The 19,522-nt window shown below is 38.7% G+C and overlaps 1 long non-coding RNA gene across 1 annotated transcript in view; it reads left to right on the forward strand.

The window, feature by feature from the left end:
- LOC147574940 (uncharacterized) overlaps positions 1-19,209 on the forward strand; it is an 86,388-nt gene extending 67,179 nt beyond the window's left edge. The window contains exon 3 of the long non-coding RNA XR_015243329.1: positions 18,884-19,209. This is a non-coding gene — a long non-coding RNA (uncharacterized LOC147574940). The remainder of the gene's footprint in view (positions 1-18,883) is intronic.
- The last annotated feature ends 313 nt before the right edge of the window (positions 19,210-19,522 follow it).

A 19,522-nucleotide genomic window follows, 5' to 3' on the forward strand; every position in this document is an offset into this window, starting at 1 on the left:
CCACAACAGTAATAATCCCTAGTGTTTGGATAAGACTCAGAATACATGGTTTTATATTATACACAAAACCATTCACAGTCGGCCCATGTTAGCAGTTTCATTAACCTCATGAAGACATTAATATCATTAGGAAAACGTAAGGAGAATACCTCCAGCTCCTCCATTAGACCCAATTAGCCGAGCGCTGCAGCAGAAAGGAGGTCCATGCCATTCCTGTCTGTGCTCAGGCTTGCAGCCACCATGATCCCCATTAGATTGCTACTCGCCAGTCATTAAATCAGTCTCATTCGTGTTACAGAGCCATCATTCCCAAAATAGGTTGCTTTCAAGAAATGAATATTGGTAAGTGATAATGATGACAACATAAGATGATAAACACAGATGCAGATAGGATCAAACATTGATAGATGGAGTGGGGGTGATATATCCCAATTGCTTTGAAATATTACTTATTCTTTCTTCATTTCTTACAACAACCCTATGGGATCCTTATTGTTTTCATTTTTGCTGTAGATTCTCTGACTTGCTCTCACTTGCTCTCATGAGTCCCTGCAAAGTTCTCTATGTTTTTCTGGTAGTTCTCAAAGGTGGGGTGTCTCTTGTGTATCATGAACAAATACAGCATGGCACATGTACTTTTATTCCTCCTGCCCTCATACCCCCACATGCTGAGGTCGGTTTCTCCCACTGGTCACAGTTTCCTCTGCTCTATAATGTGGTGACTGTTTCTGCTGGTTATTACTTTGGGTGTTTTGCAGCTCTGAAGGTGACAAACTCGTGGTGTTTTATGTTCAAATGTGTATGTGAAGATTGTGCCTCTTTCCTCTTAAAAAAAATCACATCCTGTTAGACACTCTATCAAGAGGCCCTTGGATTCTTTATGAAAATGGGCGTCTTTTGGCCCATCTTGCCAATTTCTCATCCTTCAAGATTGAGCTTGGATATCCTATTTTCCAGGAAGTCTTCCCCAAATCCCAGGTTGCTCTGTGAGCCTCCCCACCCCTTTGATCCCAAAGTGCTTTGCTTACTATCTTGGCACACCATATCTACAAAAGGCTAGCAGGGCAGATGATGAGTAACTTCTTATTTGCTCTCGAATCCCCAGCACCTAGGGCAGTACCTGGCCTCTAAATCCATGTTCAGGAAGTGAAACTAATTTCCTCTTCAGTGTTGTGATTGCTCCTGGTTCTGTTTCCTCCACCCTGTTAGCTTTCTCTAATCACTTCTGTTTGGTGCCTGCCTTCTTCAAATTGCATGTTGAATGCCTCTTTTTACCTAGTCCTCTGGATTAGTGGTCTGGTTTTGAATGATCCACCAGGTTTTAAACCAATACAGTATTTTGATGATTGTATTAGTTTCCTGGGGCTGCTGTAACAAAGTACAACAAACCCGGTCACTTAGACCCGGGGGTTTATTATCTTCGTTCTGGAGGCCAGAAGTCAGAAATCAGGGTGTCAGCTGGGTTGGTTCCTTCTGAGAGCTAGGAGGGAGTCTCTGTTCAGTGCCTGCTCTCTTAGCTTTTGGTGGCCTCAGGTGGTCCTTAGCTTGCTGATGATGTTCTCTCTGTGTCTTCACGTCATCCTCCCTCTGTAAATGTTTGTCTCTTTATCAGAATTTCTCTAGTTTATAAGGACACCAGTCATATTGGATTAGGTCCCATCCTAATGACCTTGCCTTAACTTGATCATCTGCAAAGACCCTAGTTGCAAATAAGATCACATTTACAGGTACCAGGGATTAAGACTTCAACATCATTTTGGGAGACACAATCCAACCCATAACAAGTGTCTCATCTGGTAATAAATACTTCAAGGGTAGTTGGTGCCACACAGCTGGCCTAGGTTTGGCCAAAGCTTCCCATATTGGCTTCTGTTTTCTAGGAGAATTATTGCTGGTTCACTTTCCTTTTCCACCTTCTCAAGGAGAGTACAGAGCTCAGACTAGGACCTGTTTCTAATGTTTCATCTTTCAAGTGGACTGGGCTGTACATTTATTTTGAGAAGCATTGGCAGCCAGCTGAAACCAACTTCAGTAACATCCTGGGCTATTCAGGGCTTCTGTCCTTCTAGCCCATTTGTGGGAAGACAATGTATTATTAACTGGTATCTTACAGCAGGCTTCTGATAATGCATTCCAGCATTTTATTTTTTTTATTTTTTATTTATTTATTTATTTATTTTTTTTCATTCCAGCATTTTATAGGTTTGCTACCTCTGAATGGATTGGAAATTCTCTGAATAATCCCACAGAGGCTGGGTAATCTTAGAAAATATCTTAATAGCAGTGAATCGATCAGAATAGACTTGTTTGGCACAATCCACAGGGATCACCTCTAGGGAGAAAACAAAGCCAAAAACAGAAAGAACTGAGTGGAAGAAATGAAACCGATGGAAGATTTAGCCAATTTCTAATTTGGATTTAAATTACTGGCTTAATCTTGGCTGAGGTGGTGCTTCGGGAGGTGCCTCCATTGCTTTCCTTTTCAATTTGATGCTCAGTTTACGGACTGTGTGTCCTTCCATTTCATGTTCTTTCCCTCTGTGGTTTCTGACTCCCTGGAATGATGTTCACAAGGTAAGTTACAGTTGAGGGGGGAGTCCCTTACCTGATGCAGACTCATGCAGGTTTGCAGTCCCTTACTGAAAGTTGTGGCTTTACACTGGTGGTTCTCAGTCCTGGCTACATTCCCACAGATTCTGTTGCAATTGGTCTGGGTGGGCCTGGGTATCAGTGCTTTTTAAGAGTTGATCTGGCGATTCCAGTATATTGCCCATGTTGGAAACTACTCTTGCACCTTTCTGGTTTGTTTGATTCAAAAGATAAAAGGGCTAAGTTAGGGGACTGTTTGAAATGTAGAGTCAGCCTGAATCTCTTGAGACCACATCTTCTCCTCTACAACCCCTGTCCCTAGCTAGGTACATTAAGGAGGCAAAATTCCCACCCCAGCTCCTGACCATGGCCATTGTAATGGAAAGCCATGCAGCTCCATGATACTTGTTTACTGCCCACAGCCTTGAGTCCATCCTGTTGTCTGATTCTCTAGACACTGGGTTTTCAGTTCCTGATGAAATTGCCTTTTACTTCATGTCCTTTTGGCCGGATTGGTAAGTTTAAGTTACATGACTACTTTAAGACTTTCTTAAATGGTGTGATGGTGGTTGTACAGCATTGTGAAGGTACTTAATGCCACTGAATTGCATGCTTAAAAATGGTTAAAATTGTGAATTTTATGTTATGTGTGTTTTACCACCCTATAAAAATATAAAATAAAAAAAAAAAGACTAGGTATTTGACTATACCCTGTGGGACAATAGTGGCTCTCTGAGGAAAAAAGAAAAGCCTTATTGGTAATATTTGCTGATTTCGGTGGTGTAAATGCTTCTCCCCAGGCCAATTTCAAGCTATTGACATGACTTTGAACTTGGAGTTCAAAGAGAAAAGCAACATTGGCTCTTCTGAGCCCACTCCTTTCTTTGGGAAACTTACTATGCCTTTACTTCCTGCTTCCTCTCTCCACTTGCTGCTCTTTGTTGTAAATTGGAGTTTTAAATCCCGATTATTAAACAATTATCATTTTTACATTGGACAACATACAGCCTTTTAATGATAATTTGACATTTACATTAATTTTTTGTCCAAATGTTAACTAGACTGTATTTCACTAACTACTTTCTTTTATAATATCAATTTTTCTTTTCTTGAATTTTTGCTTTCATTTTCAGTTATATATATACTCTAGATGTTTTTTTCATGAAGAGTACATAAGTGTTTTAATTTCAGAATATTTAAATTTCTGAAATTTCTTTTTGTCTTTGAAGATAACTACTTGAATAGATGTGATATACTTTTTTCCTTCAAAATTCGGTTCATAAAGATTGAGACCAATCTGATATTTGCTCTTTCGCACATCACTTTTATTTCTGATTGTTTTCTTGCATATTTTTTCACAAGTCTTGAACTTCAAAATTTTATCTAGGTTACATCTAAATAATTTTGCCTAGTACTCTTTTAGGCTTTGGGATTTGCAAAATGAATTCTTCATCTTAAGACATTTGCTTCTAATTTTAAACAGTTATTTCTTCTCTCTCTTCTCCGTTTTTACATCTGACATAGATAAAATTCTAATCTCTCCATATATCTTACCCTTTCTTTCATTAAATTAGCCTGTTAATCAATTTCTCCTGAATTTGTGGGAGAATATTTTGAATTCTACAATCTTATTTCTATAATCCTGATTACATTTTTTTAAGTTTATTTATTTTAAGAGAGAGAGAGAGAGGGGAAGTGAGTGGGGAGGGGAAGCGAGAGAGAGGGAGAGAGAATCCCAAGCAGGCTCTGCACCACCAGTGCAGAGCCCCATGTGAGGCGTGAGCTCACAAACCTTGAGATATGACCTGAGCTGAAATCAAGAGTTGGTCTGAGCCACCCAGGTGCCCTGTAATCCATTTTAGAAGGATCTGATCAGTTACTCCTTATATCCATCGTGGTGTTTTCACTGCATGTTTTCATTACAGTGTGTGTTGTTTTCTTCTTTTTTTTGACATCAGGCTATTGTGACTTTTTAAAAAAAAATTTTTTTTTTGAGATAGAGAGCACGGACACGTGCACAAGAGGGGAGAAGAGTTGGAGGGAGGGAGGGAGGGAGAGAGAGAGAGAGAGAGAGAGAGAGAGAATATCTTAAGCAGGCTCCACACCCAACTCGGGGCTTGATCTCAAGATTGTGAGATTATAACCTGAGCCAAAATCAAAAGTTGGACACTTAACCGAGTGAACCACCCAGGCGCCCCATGACTTCTTAAGGGTCTGTTGTGGTTTCATGTATGTGTGAACATTTTTCTCAACTCATCTTTTGAGAATGTGTATTGGGAAATGCCTAAAATTCTCTCTTGTTTCTGGTAGTCACATATTTCAAACATATTTCATACTTGCTCTGATTCCTCAGGTGGTTCCTTCTCCTTAATTTGATTTATTTTATAACTTTACATGTTTGCTGATTTTTTCCCCCTGTTTGCTTTTCCTACAGAAGAATGTCAATACCTGTGATCTGCTGGGAGTTGAAGTGGGTCTAATGGAGGGAATATGGATCCTTGTTTAAATATTTCAGACATAAATAAAGAAGAAAGAGAAAATGAAAATGTTAGGTTGTCTGGAGCTTTAAGCTACCAATTAGTTTAAAGATTTAGCATTCTAGTAGGGAAAGAATCAGAGCTAGAACCAGCATTTTTTTCCATGTTTGTTGTGGCAATCAGACTTCAATATGGGCAATTCCATATTTTTATGTGTGGCAAAATGAGCTAGTCATGGCAGTGCCCCTGTACAAGGGCAAGCATAGTAGTCCCCTAGATGAGAGCTGGGAGGAGTAAGTCCCTCCCAGAGTCCTGTCTTGATGTGGTCTCTAGCACCCATGCTTTTTCTAAAGGCTCAGATGGGAGTTAAATGTGATGTACGATGACCCCACAAGACCACTTTTGCCTCCCTCAATTGCTTATCCTTTTCAGTGGGTTCTGTTGAGCTCTCTTCCACTTACTTGTTAAGTAAATTCATCCAGCACATGAGAGAAGTCATGGGAATGGTCAGCCTTCCCTTCCGTCTCGTTCCCTTTGCATACATCAGTGTTTCTTGTGTGAAGATGTCATATACTTTTCATACTATTAACAATTTTTTTTTTTTTTTTTTAAAGTTTATTTATTTTTGGGACAGAGAGAGACAGAGCATGAACGGGGGAGGGGCAGAGAGAGAGGGAGACACAGAATCAGAAACAGGCTCCAGGCTCTGAGCCATCAGCCCAGAGCCTGACGCGGGGCTCGAACTCACGGACCGCGAGATCGTGACCTGGCTGAAGTCAGACGCTTAACTGACTGCGCCACCCAGGCGCCCCCATACTATTAACAATTTTTAAGTAATCTACATTGGCATTGGGAATGGGATATGCCCAGATTTCCACCTTAACTGGCAATCTAACAAAGGAGATAATAAACTAAATGTATGGGTTTAGAAGGTGGCAGTTCTATGCTGCTGGGAGATTGTTGTATATTTGTTGCCGGCATAGCTTCTTCAACAGGCCAGTGCTTGCTCTTTTCTCCAGTTGGGCTGTGTAGATCCTGCCTTTGTAGCAGTGTAACCATTGTAACTTACTTTATTAATTTAGGGTACAAATATGGTCATTATTTTGTCAGGTTGATTATTTCAGACCCCAGATATTCTAGTAGAAAGATGTCCAATGTTTTTCCAAAGGCTTACCAAAGGCTTACCTTCTTGAAATTAAGGTTATTTCTTCTTCTAATGCCAGAATTAGAGGGAAATGAGAAGTCTTGGTCATTGCTTTCTATTAACTCCTAGCACTGCTGTTGAAGCTGGGTGCTCTAGTATCCCATGAATATTGATGTTTCCCTTTGCAATATGACAGTGGTCCAGACTCATGTGCCAACCACTGTGGTGCCTTATGGTTGAGCTCCAAGATCATACTTAAGTCCATACTCATATGTTCTTTAGTCTATAGTCAAATGTCCTCTAACACAACATTGTGCTTGGATGTCTGGGTCCTGAGAGACTTCTAGGTCTGCATTGTTATTTCCATGCCCCCTGACTTCTGAATCTCAGGCCTTTGAGCTCGGATTGCTAACCTTTCCACAGACAGTTTTATTCTAGAGGGCTTGCCTTTTTTTCCTGTGGGTCTTATTCTGGACCACCCTGGTCTGCCATCATTGATCTTCCTGACTTTGAATCAGGGAACAGGGTTTGAGTGTATCAGACCCTTCTGCAGATTGGTTCACCTTTTCTCCTAGAAACCAGCCCAGTTGCCAATGGGTATTATAAGGGGTCTGACTTAGTAAGGCACAAATGTTTCTATTATATTCTTCTGCCAGAGCAGAGGTACATGCTCATATTTTATAAGAAAGATGATTCAAATGAGTCTTTGAAGAACAGATGTCTAGTTCAAAGTGCTACTCTGCCCCTGCCTATATTGAAAAGCAGTGACTTTCAGTGACAGTGCTTCAAGTGACAGTAACTATTAATACAAAAGCAAGTGTAATCATTATATTTCTTGCTATTCTTTCATCATTCTGTTTATTTTAGAAGAGAGCATGACTATTGAAGGTATATTGAGTCACAGTATTTGAAATGGCAGACGGGTACTAAGTGTATCAGCTGGAACACAAACCCAGGCCTGGCTCACTCCCTGGTAGTAACAGAGTTCTTTCCACCATACTCTATATTGCTGGAAGTCTGAGTTATTGGCATTGAACAGTATTAATTACATGTGCATGAAAAAAGACTGGGTGACATTAGGCAGGTGTGACCATAAAAACTGCTCTTTCAGTGAATTTAATTGTCTCCCACTATTGGTTTGAATTGGTTGTGAACACACTGATAGAAGGTAATCAAAGAGCTGAATGAACCTGGCAGTTGTAAACGGAAGCACAGGGTCCCCATCAGGCCAGTACAGAAGTGAATGCGTCCATTGTTTTTAATAGGCCAAATATTTCTCTCTTGTTCCCTAGGAGGCAATTGGAAGAGACATGCTGATAGCTCCCCTTGGGGCATTAACTGGAATCAAATTAGTGAAGTGAAGCTTAAGTTGGTCATTTTATCCCCAGTTCACAAAAACAGGAAGTGAATGGTAGTGGGAACAAAGACATTTTCTAGTTCATCAAAGATTACAAATTGTATTAGTGGGGTATTTTCATTGTAGGAATTATGGGCATAGCAATGTAAAAGTATCACTTCTGATAAATTCCCATTTTTCTGTTGTGGTTCTTTTGTAAAGCAAGTCTTTCCACTGTAATGGATATCTTAATAACCGACATGGACATCTCTCCTTGCCTTGGTTACTGATTCCTCAGTGACATAGTTCCATAATCTACATTTAGTTTGTGCTTTATAGGTGATAAACACAGCTGCCCTGTCTACAGGACATGGATAGCATCTATGAAAGTGAACTGTGACACCCTCATGAACTTCTGGCCCATATGGTTTTTTTTTTTTCCCCTAATGTTTCAAGTTTTTATTTAAATTCTAGTTATTTAACATATAGTTTAATATTAGTTTCAGGAGAACTTAGTGATTCATCATTTACATATAACACCCAGTACTCATCACAACCAATGTCCTTAATACCCATCGTGCATTTAGCCCATCCTCCTGCCCATTTCCCCTCCAGCAGCCCTCAGTTTGTTCTCTGTAGTTAAGAGTCTCTCTCGTGGTTTGCCTCCCTCTCTTTTTTCTTTCACCTATGTTGATCTGTTTTGTTCCCTAAATTCCACGTATCAGTGAAATCATGTTAGTTTTCTTTCTCTGACTTATTTTGTTTAACATAATACACTCTAGCTCCATCCATGTCATTGCAAATGGCAAGATTTCATTCTTTTTGATGGCTGAGTAATAGTCCAGTGTGTGTGTGTGTGTGTGTGTGTGTGTGTGTGTGTATTCATACATACATACATACATATCACATCTTTTTTATTCGTTCATCAGTCAGTGAACATTTGGGCTCTTTCCATAGTTTGGCTGTTGATGATAATGCTGTTATAAACATTGGGATGCATGTGCCCCTTTGAATCAGTATTTTTGTATCCTTTGTGGTGGATATGTTTTGAGTGCGGTATGGTCATAAGTTTCAAGACATCATTTGAGGAGTCAAAGAAAAAAAATGAACTATCCCGTATGCTCCATTGATGTTTTCCTAAGATAAAAACAGAAAAGTTGGAATATCCTAAATCAGAAAAGAAGTTCTTGGGCAATAGAACCAGTAGGGGATACTTCCATTCTGGGGGTGTAGAGATGTTTGATGGACATTTCCTGGAGGATCAAGTTGTACCTGTAAGTAAACCTCTAAGGATCTGTGTACACAGAAACCCAAGGAAAGAAGAAACAAGGGGAGGCTGTTAGTGCCTCAGTGCACTGTGCTTTTCTTTTCATCCACTAAATTACAAATTTAATGAAGTTACTTAAATTCCTGTGAAGTCAAATAAGAGTTCAGTGTATTTTCAATTGAATTATCCAGATTGACTATTGACATGTACAATATTTAATTTAATTTATTGCTCCTTACATAGTTATGGACACTCAGTATAAATGAAAACAATGAATCTGGTTGCATTTTTAAAGCAGTAGCCTCACGTGGGAATGTGAACAATAAATGGATGTGGCAGCTTTCAAAAGGAAAGAAACTTTTTAAAAATGTGTATCCTATTTTATATCATAACTATTTGATATATATATATGTATATATATTATATATATACATATATATATATATATAATATATATACAGTTGAGCAACTATTTGGTTTTAGAGCTATTCTCATGTTCCTGGCCTTGTGCTGGGGTCTGAGGTTCCCGAAATTAAATAAAATAGTCTCTTGATTTCAGAAAAAGCTCATTGCCCTTTATTGGAATGTTGAATTGTTTATTTTTAGTGAATGAAATGTGTCTTAAACCTTAATGCAGACAGTGAATTAAGGTTCTGTGTGATAACTTATTTTGTAAATAGGGATTATTTTTGTAAAAAGGAAATTTATTATAAATGGATCTTTTATATCCTGTTTCTTAAAGCGGGGGCCTGTCTCTAATGTAGCTGCCTCTTAAAACAGGTATCTAAAATAAAAAGAAGGGGGGACTTGAGGCTTGCTGAGCTTTAAGTATTCTGGCTACTTACCTTCCACTTTTCCCCATTTCAACCCTCCCTGTTTTCACACACCTTATTCTCACCTTCCTTGATAATTTGCTGTGTATGTTCCTTATACCCAGAATTTCTTATTTTCTCTGATAATCCAAACGTTTCACTGACTTTAAGATGTGATTCAACTCTCTCTTCTTCCTTAAAGTGTTTCCTACCCTTAGTCAGAACTCTTTTTTTATCATTGAATTCTGGGAACAATGTCAGGCCAATTAGCACTTGATCAGTTTCTAGTGTTATAATAATATTAATGATAACAAAAACAAGAACAACTTTTACTAAGTGCTTACTGGGTGCCAGTGTTACCACCATCTAAAGACACAGGTGCTATTATTATCTTCATTTTATAGATGAGAACGTTAAAGCATGGAGAACCGAGTAACTTAATCAAGGTCGCACAGCTGGAAACTGGTAAGACCCAGATTATTTGACTCTGGAGCCTGAGCTTCTACTCAGTGGTGTTTTTCAGTGTGTGGTTGCCTGACCATGTGGATTAGTTAGAATCACCTATTTGGATACTGTTAAAAATGCAGCACTCAGTTACTAAAGTTACTCAGTTCAGTTACTGAACACACCCCAGAAATACTGTCTTGTTGGAGTCCCTGGGTCTAGGTCTGCAGCCTGGAAATCTGCATCCTTAAAGTTCCTGAATAATTTTTACAAACTGTATTTTGAAAACCACTGCACATAACTGACTTTTCATTTTTATCTCTAATCAGACTGTAAACTTTACTTTTTATTTTTAAAATTTTAATTTCAGTATGGTTAACATACAGTGTTATATTAGTTTCAGGTGTACAATATAGTGATTCGACAATTCCATACATTACTCATTGCTCATCATGATAAGTGTACTCTTAACCCCCTTCACCTCTTTCACCCATCCCCACCCACCTCCTTTCTGGCAACTACCAGTTTGTTTTCTATAGTTAGTCTGTTTCTTGGTTTGTCTCTCTCCCTTTTTTTCTTCCTTTGGCTCATTTGTTTTGCTTCTTAAATTCCACATATGAGTGAAATCATATGGTATTTGTCTTTTTCTCTGACTTATTTTGCTTAGCTTTACACTCTCTAGCTCCATCCAGGTTGTTGCAAATGGTAAGATTTCATTCTTTTTTTGTGGCCATCTATATCTGTATCTATCTATGTCTCTGTATCTATCTGTCTATCCACCACATCTTTCTTATCGATTCATCTATCGATGGACACTTGGGCTGCTACCATAATTTGGCTACTGTATATAATGCTTCTATAAACAGAGGGGTGCATGTATCCCTTTGAATTAGTGTTTTTATATTTTTTGGGTAAATATCCAGTATAGACTGTAAACTTCTTGAGGTCAGGGATTATGTTATCTACTACCTTCTGAATCCCAAAGTCTGCAATAGATATTTAGACATTTACTATATGCTTTCTCACTACTTGCATTTTTGATTTAGAAAGCAAAATTAAATGTATTCATATAGCAGTGGGAAAGACTCAATATGGTGGGACTTCCAATTAAAGCTTCGAGTAAAAATCAGAGGCACCTGGGTAGCTCAATCAGTTGAGCGTCCAACTCTTGATTTCAGCTTGGTCATGATCCCAGGGTTGTGGGATTGAGCCCAGTGTCGGGCTCTGTGCTGAGCATGGAGCCTGCTTAAGAGTCTCTCTCTCTCTGTCTCTCTCTCTCTGTCTGTCTCTCTCTCCCTCTCCCTCCCCCTCTCCCTCCCCCTCTCCCTCCCTCCCTCCCTCTCTCTCTCTCTCTCTCTCTCTCTCTCTCCTTCCCTCTGCCTCTCTCCTCAGCTTGTGTGCTTTCTCTCTCTAAAATAAAAAAAAAAAATAAAGCATCCAGTAATAATCAAAGGTCCCACAGTTAGAACCCAGAGTTAGGGTCGATCTCATGAAGACTTCTCAGTTTCTCACACTCACTCACTGCATCCTTATTTCCTGCTTCAGTTTGCCTGCCTTTAAATTTGAGGAGACTTTAATAATAAAAAACAGAGATATTGGTGGGAGTTAATAATTGTAATTAGAATATAGAATTTTAAAAGACTGGGGTGCCTGGGTGGCTCAGTTGGTTAAGTGTGTGACTTTGACTCTGGTCGTGATCTCATGGTTTGTAAGTGTGAGCACTGCATTGGGCTCTCTGCTGTCAGTGTGCACCTGCTTCGGATTCTCTGTCCCCCTCTTTTTCTGCCCCCCCCCCCGCTCCTGCTTTCTCTCTCAAAAATAAATAAATATTAAAGAAAAAGTTTAAAAGTGATTAGGCTAACATAACATTTAGAAGTTTAAGATAATAAATGAAACTGTCTTACTATTGGAATGAGATCATACAGGAGCTTGAAAAGCCCACTTCCAATCCATTGTGACCAAACTTCCACATCAGTTCAATTAGGTAGATATTAAGGAGCCACACAGAGTTTACCTATACCCTCTGACTACTCTTTTTTTTTAATGCTTTATTTATTTTTAAGACAGAGAGAGACAGAGCATGAGTGGGCATGGGGCAGAGAGAGGGAGACACAGAACCCGAAGCAGGCTCCAGGCTCCGAGCTGGCAGCACAGAGCTGGATACAGGGCTCGAACTCATGAACCGTGAGATCATGACCTGAGCTGAAGTCGGATGCCCAACCGACTGAGCCACCCAGGCGCCCCTACTCTTGATAATTGTTGGGAAGCCACTAGTGGCCTGTCGTTGTTGTGTGGTAATAGGGTGCTCTCCTTCCCCATACCATTTGGTCCACCATCTTAGATGTCATCCAATCCAGGCTCCTAGTTTAAAAACAAGCTATTTGAATTCCTAAGATCAAGCTAGGATTTTAACCCAGACCTTAATATTCCAAATTCAGTGTTCTCCCACTGCATCATGCTGTCTCCTTTCATTACATGTTATTGAACATGTTAGCCAAAGAAGGCCAATAACACAGAAAAGAGACTTATTTTGTTACCTGCTCATTTTTGTTAGCTAGTCTCTCATGTGGCATCAGCTACTGAAGGACCATTGACAGTGTTCTAACCACTTAAATCTTACCCACTGACACTCAAAATTATGACAGTCCAAACCTACCTACCTTTTTCTTTCTGTCTCTCCCTACCACCCCTCCCTTCCTTCCTTCCTATATATTTTTTCCAAACCTTTATTTTTAATCTGAATGCCAGCCATACCACTAGGTACTTGTTACTATTAAACTTTAGCAGTTGGCTAATGTGCAGTTAATAAGTTAAACTTCGTGGGCTACTATCCAGCCTAAGTGTGTTGACAATTGTTATCAAAATTTTGCTTAAGGAATAGTTTTGGAAACAACTAATGAAAAATATGAACATCATCTACCATACTCTAATGAGGATGGAAAACATCTAATACCTATTTAGAGATACAGTGGATTAAGGATAGACTGTGAACAGAGTCAGCACCTTTGTCTTTCTGGAAGTCGTTTGTTTGGCCATCACATGTCTGCCTATCACCTGCCTATAAATATGTTTTTAGATTGCCTGCCCTGAAGGGAGTAGTTTAAACTTTGTAGGAATATGTAATTAAATAATCTCTTAAGGAGATACTCCAAAAAGCTTCTCTTTCCCTTAGATGAATTAAGCCAATGTACATGAATTGTTGAAGCCCATCCAAATGAAATATGAATTCGGCAGCCTCCTTCCTTTAATGGCCTTCTGCCCAAAATAAAACTGGCCAGCAAGCAATATTTATCTTAGCAATGCTGCCATTTCATATCACAAAGTGACCGTGTAGTCTCATAAACATAGTCCAAAAGTGCTGACTTTTAAAGGCAGTTGATTTTTTACTTGCTACTGTTTTATAGCTTTGCATAAAATGCTAATGCCATGACATTTGTAGAACTATTAAATCATTTTAATGAAAGAGTAACAGTTATACAACTAATTCATTTGAGTGCATTTCCCTTGCAGAATCCTTTAGTGGTTGATTGTAATGGGAAAGAGTTTTTTTTTAATTTTTTTTTAAGCTCCATAATTTTCTCACATGGAACCAAATCCCATTATTTTGGTGTAGTTTGTAACCCAAGTCTAATGGAACCAAATTCATCGACAGAATTTGTTGTCCCAAATCTGAGCTCATTTGCCTCATGGCCCCACTTAATTTGATCTATAGTCTAGGCAAGCCAAGTCTGCTTTTCTTGAGAAATACAGCGTTCTGTTTCCCTTTTATGTGTTTAGGGGTAAATATGTAGTCATGCATTTTAGCTACTGAAAAATGAGCTCAATTGCATACGCCAAATCAAGGAGATTATTTGGGCTTTAAAAATTATCTTGTGATCACATAAGACGACAGCTGGTATTGATTCTTGTCTAAGCCCACATTTCTTTGTTAATGGCCATCCCATGCAGCATATGCTATCGTACCTGGGCCTCCATAGAAGGAAATGGCTGGAAAATGCTGGAGACATTAAGCACTGTGAGCAGGAGAATTGGATCTGTATTCCCAAATAGATCACCACTGTTATCAACCTGCAGCTTTCTTTTACAATAGAAATGATTCTTATCTCTGTGTTCTATGTTTTCAGACAAAGGCCCCATGTATAGATAATTCTTATTTCTTGAACAGAAGTATTTGTTTTAGAAACATTGTATTTCCTGATGCCCTCAATTGCTTGGGAGAACAGAGTTAATAAACTTCATTGTCAACATATTTTTTTTTTGCCCTTACAAATAGGTATATTCTTGTGAAATGTAGGAGCCTGCATTTACTTTGCTTACCCTGACTATAAATTTTTCTTTACTTTCCATAGTTTTGATTTTCTTCTGGAGCAGCTAATCTCATCATTGTTCTACTATGAGTTTAAGGATTTTGCTGCTAAAATGTTCAACCATTTAGTCATATCTTTTTCTTCACCCAGGCTTTTCTTGAGCATAGATATAAAATATTGTGGAGAGATGTGGCAACCAGAATGTATTCCCTTAGGATGAATGGATTCTTTATGAAGCCTAGTAGAACAACAGTGCTTGTATGTATTTTATCTAGTGTTGATTAAGCATTTTGGGACAAAGTTTTCTGCTAAAATAATGCCTATACAATATCACTCCAAGAATATAACATGAAATTGATTCACTGATGTTTGGTACTTTTATCATTCACACAATATTATTGATTTGATTAAACACATCTGTTTAGGCTCTTGTGGGCAGGTTTCTTTACTGTATTTCCTTATTCACAATGAAAGGGCTAGAGTTTCTTTTTGTATTTATGTAGGTGCTGATTGAATGTGTATAATTCTATGATTATTTTTCAGCTAGATCATCAGAATACAAATTTTGTCTGTTAAAATGTCACATATTTGGGTTAATGTCTTACTGTTTTTATAAGCTGTAGTAAAAATTGAACAAAAATCACTTTATCACTTAATTCTATGTGCCATTAACTGTACATTAAACCCCAGGGTCTGATACTACTAATAGCAACTAACAATTATGAAGTGACTGAAAGTTGATAAAACACTTTCACAAATATTTGATCCTCACAACTCTGTAAGGTGCATTTGTAATTCCAGCTTTTCTGTTGAGAATACGGAGGTTTCCAAGCATATAATAAACTGGATATTTATTTTTTCTTTTCCAGCTTTGTTGAGGTGTAACTGACAGATAATATTGAATGTAAAGTGTACATGTGATGATTTGATATACATGTACTTTGTGAAATGATTGCTATAGTCAGGGTAATTAACATGGATGTTTGCTGCTGATCAGTGTAATAGAAGAGGCCATTTACTATATGTCACTGAATAACTTGAAGAATTACATCTAAATTGTTACCAGGAAATAAGGATGAATGTAAAGACTTAATTTGCATAGGATGATTTTGGCCACAACAGGTTTAGTGTGTTTCAGAACCTTGTCGTACAGGTTGGCTGCATAATATCAACGATAGATTTGGTTTCCATGAACTCAGATGCATTTTATTTGACAACTGTGCCATTGCCAGGCCAGCATCAGCCCATAAAAAGGCCAGGATTCTGTAAACAAGATAGAAGTTAAGCAAGTACATCTGAGAGGAAAGCATTATAGGACAAGAGAGCCTGGAAAGACCATTACCACTTTCTTGTTCTTCCAAGACTTGAATAGAGTAGCTGGTTGTCAGTATGGTGTATTTGAGTACAGAAAACCTTTCCTACTTTTCAGTATCTCTAAGCATGATCTGTCCCCTTCTCTCTATTTCAAATATAAGACTTGCTCTCTTGGGTATTATTCATTTGGTTAAAGTCTCTACAGTTACTTTTGTAGTCAGTGACACATCTTTTCATGTGCAGACAAATTTAGTCTTCTCCAGGTTTCCTTTTAGACATTTTCCCTGGGTGATTTTGTACATTCCCAAGTATTCAAACATTACTAATATACTGGACCCTCAATTTATAGCACAAGCTCATTCTTATGTTCTAGGCTTTTTGGTTTTTTGTTTTTTCAAATTTGAATCCAATTTGTTGTTTTTTTTTTTTTTAATTTTTTTTTTTCAACGTTTATTTATTTTTGGGACAGAGAGAGACAGAGCATGAACGGGGGAGGGGCAGAGAGAGAGGGAGACACAGAATCGGAAACAGGCTCCAGGCTCTGAGCCATCAGCCCAGAGCCTGACGCGGGGCTCGAACTCCCGGACCACGAGATCATGACCTGGCTGAAGTCGGACGCTTAACCGACTGCGCCACCCAGGCGCCCCAAATTTGAATCCAATTTGTAATCTTGTTCCCCAAATCTTGTTTCTTTGTCTTCATTAATGGCACTCCCATCTCATCACCCTCTGTTGCACAAGTTAGGAACCTCTTTGTTTCTTTTCTTCTGTGTAAAATAGGTTAGTAAGTTGTGCTGATTTCTCCCCTCAAAAACGCCAGAAACTGCCTTTTCCTCTCTATCCCTGTGACCACTGCCCTGCTTTAGCTCATCATGATCTTCTGTGTGGATTGTTGTAACTGATCTTTGATGGGTCTGTTATCTGTGCTATAGTTCTCTCCTTCCAGTCCATCCTATGCATCGTTATCACTGATTTTATAAAACTGATCATGCCTCTCTGCTTGATTAAAACCTTTGAATGTGTTCCTTTAAGGTCACATTCCCTAAGGGTTATAGTCAAAGACTTCACCATCTGATTACAGTTTGACAACTATATACATTTATATTTATGCACTCATTTATATTTATATATAATATACAAATATGTATACATATGTGAATATATGTATATACAGGCATATGTATGTGAGCACTTGTGTATGTATACATGCTTATAGTCTAGCTTCGTTTTTGCTATTTCCTACCATATTGCCTATATCTGAACACACTGGACAACCCAAAAGTCCTCAAGTACAATGTGTGTTTTCAAGCCTGCTTGTCTTTGCTCATGCTGTACCCCCTGTTTGGAAGGTCCTTCATCCTATATGATAATGTTCTATTTATGCTCTACAATCAAGCTCAAATGTCATCTCCCTTGTGAAACCTCTCTTGACTGTTCCTTCTCAATTACCTGTGCAACCATTTGCTCTCAGGTGGAATTAATCTTTGTGAGTTTTTCCCCCCTGCTGTAGAATGGACTTAAGTATTGCATTTAGAATGGATTCAGTCATTGCAGTTCTCCTTATACTATAAATGTGTTCTCTCCTGAAGGAGGGAAATAATCAATGTTTGTTCATGAGGCTTGGTCAATGGTCTTATTAACCTTAGCCGCTCAGATGCTGTCTGGTTTCTCCTTATCTGAATCTGTCACATCGCTTTCATTCTCAGACTCCTGTAGTTAACCACTATAGCCTGGATAAAACTATGCCAAAGCTGGGGAAGGAAATGGTTCAGTAATCCAGGCTCCTCAGGCAAAATTACTCAGTTTCTATGAATTCCTTATTTCTCAGATTTAATGTTACTGGTTTTCTGACCCTGTGCCTGACCTGACTTTAGATAGCTGAACCTGTGCTGTTAGCCACCTGCCTAGTTGTTTTCTCCTGTCAATTAGCTGCCATCTGAATCCCTGGGTACTGGACTGCTGCCATCTGTACCTGCCATATCCTTTGGCTATGTGCCAAACTGTCCAACCTTCTGCGCTTTTGTGGTCATCTGAAATTCTTCACCTTAACCCTCCGTGTTCTGACCAGGGACCTCTAGCTTCCAATCTTGGGAACCAAACTGATAATTTGTTATCTTTGAGGGGGAATATACTAAAGCACTTATAATTAGAATATATTGTGGATTTGTTTTTGTTTTTGCTTTGGGGAGATTGGAAATAGAGAATATGACTGAGAAAATAAAATCCTGGACACTTTTGATAGGCACAAAAATGGAAATGGGAAAGGTTTAGAGTTTAGGGAACTCTCTGTGGGCATGTGTGGGTGACACATGACAATAGTAGGATATCTTGGGTGAGGTACCACAGAAGAGGTAAAGAATCAGCAAAGACAACTTCAACTATTTCAGCATTTGGCATAGGCCCGGACTGACTTCTAGCTGTATATGTCTTCATTATGAAAAGAAAACAAGACTGTCTTACAACTGTGGTACATATAAATTCAACCTTTTTAAGCTGGGACTAGGTCTAATAATTTAAATACACAATAGAAGCCCAGAATATCTCTTTGCACATAGCATTACACCTTCCAGGACCTCACATTGAAAACTATTATTGAAAAAAAAAAGATTTCATTGGAATGTTCCATTTCACAGAAAAATTCAAATTTAATTGCATAAATTCATCATCATGCAATTTAGTATTGAAGTGTTGTTTACAGTGGGACAGTGTCCTTTCTTTATAGTGGTAGGATTAAGCATTCAAAGATTTACAGTGAAATGATGAAACTCAGGTAGGCATGGTTTTGGTATCCTAGATATCCAGAAATACTGGGTTTTCAGGGAAGCAATAAAATCTGTTCAGCAGGGCACAGGCTAGGGGCTGGGAAGAAGGTGTCCAGTGATAGAGGGCTGGCCTGGAGTCAACACCTGGGCTACTCAAATACAATATTCTCAAGTTCATTCTGGGAGGAAAAAGTGGGTAGAACTCTGTGTGATCCAAAATCAATGCAAAGTGACCACTTCCAAATGATCACTGTTTTGGGAAATCCTCCCATATCTACATGGAGAAATTGGAGATAAATTCAGACCCTAAGGGAAGAGCCTATAATGAACTAGAATCTAAGAGGCAGGTTGGTGCAGTGGAAGGAGAACTGTTTCTTACCTGCATTGTGACCTTGAGTAAGTTTTTTTTTTAAGTATTTTATTTTATTTTAGAGTGCATGCACGTGTAACCTGGAGAGAGGGGCAGAGGAAGAGAGAGAGAGAATCCCAAGCAGGCTACACCTTCAGCATGGAGCCTGACATAGGGCTCGATCCCACAACCTTGGGATCATGACCTGAGTAGAAATCAAGAGTTGGATGCTCGACTGAGCTGTGCAGGCGCCCCTTGGGTAAGTTTTGTAAACTCCCTAAGCATCAGTTTTCTTATCTATAAGATGATGATAATAGCACCTTATCTAAAGATCATGTATTAAATATATGAAGAACTTAGAACAGTGCCTTGTTAATGGTAGATTCTCAGTAAATCATTCACTATTTACATCACCTAGCCATCCTGAGGTCTTTTTATTGAGCCTGGAATTCAAAGTCACCTTCATTTAATAGGACTCTAGCCAAAAATAATGGAAATGTGGGCAGAGCTCCAGTCCTAGAAAAAGGGCTACAGTTACAGAAAGTAGAATAAGAATGAATGGGACAGACGTATGTGGGCTGCAGTTGCCTAAGGCTTTCATGGTGTACTACTGATTTTTGTTTCTGGTTAGCAAAATGAAGGAATCAGAAAATATTTCACCATAAAAAGATAATTCATATAACTTATTAATGCCAATGTGCATAGGCGATGATCTTAACAAA

The sequence above is a fragment of the Puma concolor genome, chromosome D4 (assembly GCF_028749965.1).
Source record: "Puma concolor isolate L17-30 chromosome D4, mPumCon1.1.hap2, whole genome shotgun sequence".
Taxonomy (NCBI): Eukaryota; Metazoa; Chordata; class Mammalia; order Carnivora; family Felidae; genus Puma; species Puma concolor.